Raw genomic sequence first — 6,304 nt, 5'->3', positions numbered from 1 at the left:
GAAATTTGGTTGAGTGACTTGTCCAAAATTCTACATATAATAAAAATGGCTGAGGTGTTTCTCTACGGGCCCTTGGAATGGAGTCCTGTGTTCTTCCCACTGAGTTCTACAGAAAACATCACAAGATCCTTTGGTTTATAGAAACTGATGTAGCTGAGACTTTTAATGTATTTCTGTACAACTGAGCAGACTGTGTAGCCTGCCACTTTACTGGTTTAATTAAAGAGTTTGAAGAAACAAATTACACCCTTCCTTATGATGTTTGCCTACCCTAGCAATGGTGGGCATGTGTAGCTAAATTAGAAGGTATCTGTAAGAGCATTAAAAATAAGTGTAGCATTATAAAATATCATGGCAACTAGATGTAACAGTAAAAATGATAAGAAGCCACATATTTCACAATTTCCTCCTCAAAATGCTTGTATAATTCCACTGAAAAAAAAAGAGCAGGTGCTGAGATTTACAACCACAGTTTTATATCATCCTTAAAGACTCAGAAAAACTAATTGGCTTTTAAAAATAAATATATATATATATATATATATATATATATATATATATATATATATGGCATACAGTAGGTTTCTCCCATTGAAAAACTAGGTGCACAAAAAGAAAATAAACAATGATTTGTTACCATCTGCCTTATAATGAATCCACAACTTTGCCTCAAATGAAAAACTATAATTATTTGCACAATAAATTTGGTAGACCTAGCCAACAGTGTTCTCAAGAGACATTCTGTGGATATGTAATTAATTACTCCAAAAATTAAGCTTTCTCTGAGGGTAGCACACTGTCATCTCATTGGCTTAATAGGCTATTTAAATGTGCCTAAGCCACACATTCCCCTAGCAGAAAAGAATGATTTTAAACTGCCAATCCATTAGTTGAGTGGAAGGAAAATGGGCCCACATATCCCAATAAATATATCAGCAACCTAACTGTTTTGTCACAAGATCATGGATGTAACCCAAAGGAGAACTAAACAAACAATGAGATGCTTGAGAAAGGAAATACTCTGCCAAGCTGCTAGTGAATCTGTATTTCTTGCGTAAGTTTGAAAACCTCAGAATCTGCTATTCTGAAAGATGTTTTAAAACTTCATGGAATTCTGAGCACCCCATCAAGTACAAATATTTTTCAGTTAAGTGAGTTTGTTTTATGCAATTAGGAATTACAAGTGACAAGAACTCGAAAGGACAGTTGCAAAAAAAATCTTTAAATGTAGCCTTTTCTGGTTATCACCATATCCACTCAATTTTCTGTTTCCTCTTTCTAGATATATTCTAGCAATGGGATTAGACTTTTTTTTCCCCTGAGAAAGTAATTTTAGGATCTATTCATCTCAATATATACTTCTCTGTTAATCAGCCAGAGTTTTATTTCCATAATACCTTTCAATTATCCTTCGAAGATATACACTGAAGTGCCTTCAGCGTCCCTGGGGCTGCCAAGAATCTTGAGACCTTGCTTATTATGAGATGATATATTTCTTAAAGACATGTATAATCTCATATTCAGATTGCATCTAAATTTACAAAGCAAAGGACTACAGCGAGGCACTCTGAGGTAGCATTCAAGAAAAAGGAGCTGCTTCAAATTTAGTATGTTTCTCATTATTTTATGTTTGGACTATATAGTTAAATAATTTTCTGTAACTGGAGTAGTAATTTTGAGGTTTTCGGCCACAATCCTATCATGGAAGCCAAAGGAATGCATGGCTACTCTAATTTCTTAAGGAAGATTCTGTCAAGAATTAACTCGGGAGCAGGTGATTCAGTGCCTACATCTAGACAGAGCTTTAATGAGGATAGACAGAGCCTACTTCCTACTGTTCCCGTCTACTTCCTTTGATGTTGTAAGCCAATAAGCACAGAGGCAACTTTTTTCAGAAGGAAACAGATTTTATTTCCCAGGGGCTAATTAATATGCACCACCTCAGTCCCCAGAGGACTGCACAGGTGCCTGTACTATGCCATATGTCATGTGCTAGATTCCAGCAAGCTCAAGAGATTAATATACGATCATTATTATGAATTATTATGTTGCATTGAAGTTAATGTCTGTCTTTTGTTCTAATTAAAGTACAAACTTGGCATCTGAATAGAAGCCTAGCTACAGAAAAGAAGTGGAGTTAGAGTCTCTGTTTTAATGAACTACATATATTTTTCAATCAAAATGTGTAATTATTTAATTATCTGGTCTGCTCAGTGAGTATATAATTCTTTCCTTAAAGAATCTTTATTCATTATGTTACCACGCAGATGAAAACTACTTGGAGTGTGTTTTGTCTTTTGAAATTCTTAGTCATTGTCAAATTAGCCTTTCATTATATATGCAGTAGTGTTTTATTTATATTAAAATTATTATTTGTCTTTATGTCAGGCTGCTGCATTTGGACTACCTTACTCTGAGAGTCAGAACAAAATGTGATCACTCTACGGTTTTATCATATCTGTTCAATAAGAAACAAACACACAAACAAGCAAACAAAATATTTTACTATACCATTGCAAATTGTCTGCAGGAAGCAAAACGCCCAGATGCTTAAGTGTAGCTCATATAGTTATATTCCAAAGATGTGATAAATAATTCCATTTAGAAGCTGAGATAGGACTCTATTAGGTGATTTAGTGTTTACATTTCACAGAGAAAGGTTTAATGGCAAATATATCCCACACAGTTTAACTTGCTACTTGGAGAATATGAATAGGTTGCATTCAAGAAAGAAAAAAAAGGTTTCTACGACACTCTGAAGGACTAGTTTGTTTTTATAGACCTCTAGAAAAATCACATCATTTTGATACTAATTTCATATTATGTATTTAAAATGTTAATATATACCATGCATTTTTAATCATGTCTTCAGTGTAACAATATTTAAATACATAAAATGTTATAATAAATAAATTTTCTCAACTGTGTAACAGTAAAAAAATATGGCCTTTGAGAATGATGATGAGCAAGGGAAGATTTATAAATTAACTTGGGATAAATTTGGAGGACAGCCTCTCCAGTAAATTTGCTTTGATTAAAAAAAAATCTCTCTCAAGGGGTATCCCCATTACTAAATTGAACTAAACTATTATAGTGTTAAATATTGTTCAAAATAATTTGACTATCATCTGTGATTTAAAAATCCTTTTCTTCATAGAAGAGAAAAAGATTCATTGTCTTTGCTATGATTGATTTTTAATGACATTGATTTAAAGGCACATATCCGTGTTTTTTTTAAGTACGATATGGGGTTGAATGTCTATTTTCTATAATGTGTAGATGTTCACAAGGAATTTAATGCTTTTTATAGTTAGCCCAAGTGTGATCTCAATTTATTTGACAACTTTTTAATGGATTACTCCCATGATTCAATATGCAGCTTACTAAGAAAAGTATATTGTGGTCTGGAGTGACAAAAATTGGTTGCAATACCACATCCATTAAGAATATGAGTGAATGTTTTATATTTCAGTCACTTAAATATTTGTCTATCATTGAAAACATAGTACTCTGAAGTAAAGGCATCTTTCAAGAAATATGTTCTGATTCAGAAATGCAATGAGAATGTGCAGTGAAATGGTAATGTTTAAAATACCCATTTAAAAATATTAAATACAGGTGACAAAACCGTTGCTCTACTGTGTTTTGTTATGACAAGATACATAGTATTTTAAATATGCAAACGGCATATTACTTATTAGGATATTACTAATTGATTCCCCTTATGTAATGAGTATCACTGCCGAAGAGGAACAAGCCTTGCTCGGAGAACATCCTATAAGGTTTCATCATGTCTGTTTTCGCCTTCCATTCTTTTTTCAAACATGCAGTTCTCATACTGGGCCATTTAGGTTTGCGGGTTGTGAAAAGTTTTAAAATCAAGTATCAGTATTTCTCTCAGCTCCTGTGCTAAAGAGGTTGCTTCCTCAAATTAGCTCAGAAGAATGCTGTCAGTTATTTATCACACAAAAGAAGTGTTCTGTATTCACATGACCTAGCAAATTTCACTCATTTATTCACTCAGCAAATATTTACAGAGAGCCTATTCTAGGCCAGGCACTGTATTAAGTGCTAGAGGTATGATGGTGATTAACACAATATAATAATGATACTAGCACAATTAGCAGCTTCTAGGACTGCACAAGATATACCACTCTAGTTTCAGTGATGACATGACTAGACCCAGGGGAACTCGTAGATAGTGTGGGTCACTGCAAGGGTATTGACAGGGCAGAGCTAGCGTAAAGGCACCATACGTTCAGGATACATGCATGTCTCAGTAGGCTTTTGTTAAGGCTCCTTAGGAATAAGGAAGCGTGGCTTTTTCTTCAATATCTTCGCTACACAATAGTTAGTATTTATTGGGGGGTTACCATTCACATCAGGTACATACACACACACACACACACACACACACACACACATACACACACACATATAAAAACTCAAAAAACACAACCAGCAGAAAAACATATTATTCTACCCATAAAGTAAAATTAAAGCATACAAAATTCTATGCTATTCATGGGTATGTATGTATGTATGTATTCAAAGTATGAAAATACAGACTAAAAAAATAAATATCTAATTTAATTCATGGTACAGAGTACAGTTTGCTTTCTTTCTTCCTTCCTTTCTTTCTTTCTTCTTTCTTTTAACACAAAAAGGAATTTAAGCGATACAATAAAATAGCAAAGTGGTCGATTAGATTACTTTTCTTATTGTTTGTCAGTTTGGATGGTGGATCTATGTGTTTGTTATAAAATTTTTACTGGCTTTCTGGGTTAAAAAAAATGCTCAACATAACATAAACTCCCAGTAAGACAGTCTGATCCTGGAGCCCATGCTTATAACCATTAACCTACCCTGCCTTCCTAAATGACATGGTTTTACATGCACAGTCTCCTTCCTCCCTTCTTCCTCAACTACACTAATCTTAAAAAGGCGGAGGTGTTCTTATAAGGCCTCCTGCTATCCTAATGCTCACTGACAGACTGTCAGCACAGTTACAGTTTTTACCCAAATTGTTCCTCTTCAAGTGCTTCCTTATCTCAGTGTAAATACACTGGGCTCTCTAGCCAAAAAGTGGGAGTCATCTTGGATCCTTTCATTTCCCTTACTCCATATGTCCACTCTGTCAGCTAGCTGTGCTGGCTGTGCTGTGAACCACGGCCTGAACCTGCACACTTCTCCTCTTCACTGCTACCCTCCTACTCAAAACCAACACCAGCTTCCTCCCGCCCGCACTAGCCAGTGTGAGTATTTCAAGCCAAGGGCATTTTTTTTTAAATTTTAAGTGTATTTATTTATTTTTGAGAGAGAGCGGGAGAAAGCAAGTGGGGGAAGGGTCAGAGAGAGAAAGAGAGAATCCCAAGCAGTCTCTGCACTGTCAGCACAAGCCCGATGTGGAACTGAAACTCACAAACCAAACCGTGAGATCAAGTCCTGAGGTGGACCCTCAACCGCTCAACCGACTGAGCCACCCAGGCACCCAAGCCTTTTAAAACAGGTGAATGGTTACAAAATTATTGAAAGGGTTAGTGTCACAAAAATGTGAATGTTCCTTAGTGATCAGTAATTTCAGGAAATTGCTACTGACTTTAGGGCTAGCAAAGCACTAAAAGGGAAATCTGCAATAATCCCAGGAGCCAACATTCTCTTGACGACTGGAAACCGTGTTGCTGCTGGTAATGGAGCCACTGAGCACAGAGGAAGAGCCACAAAAATTCATCTGAAGTCTAGGAGCCTGCCTCACACCCTCTGCCTCTCTTACCAAAAGCAGGAAAAACAAAAATCTTCAGTACTTTTTGGACTTCCTGCTCCCTTGCAAGTGGCTCTCATTGACAGATCAAAATGGAATTCAGCCAGCACAAGAGGCTCTGAAATGTGTGTTCATGCTCCTAGTCCCAACATTATGGGGGAGGATGTGGGGTGGTGGGGGGTGGGGGACAGAGTCCACACAGACCATGGCTATCACAGTCTCCAAATGGGTCCTTATTCTCCTATGAATAAACAAGCCAATGACCTCTTTTGTCCACATGTTTCAAGACCTCTTGAATTTTCCCCAGTCCATAGATGTCACTTACCCACATAATCTATAATAAAATACAATAAAACCTTGGTTTCCGAGCCTAATTCAGTCCAGAAATATGCTTGTAATCCAAAGCACTTGTATATCAAAGTGAATTTCCCCATAAGAAATAATGGAAACTTAGATGATTCATTCCACTGCAGCAGGATTCTCACACAGAGTCTGACACAGAGGAGGCTTTCTTCCCAGGAAGCAACTTTATTACAGCTGGAA

Source organism: Suricata suricatta, chromosome 5 (assembly GCF_006229205.1).
Source record: "Suricata suricatta isolate VVHF042 chromosome 5, meerkat_22Aug2017_6uvM2_HiC, whole genome shotgun sequence".
Lineage (NCBI taxonomy): Eukaryota > Metazoa > Chordata > Mammalia > Carnivora > Herpestidae > Suricata > Suricata suricatta.
This window is presented reverse-complemented; position numbering follows the sequence as displayed.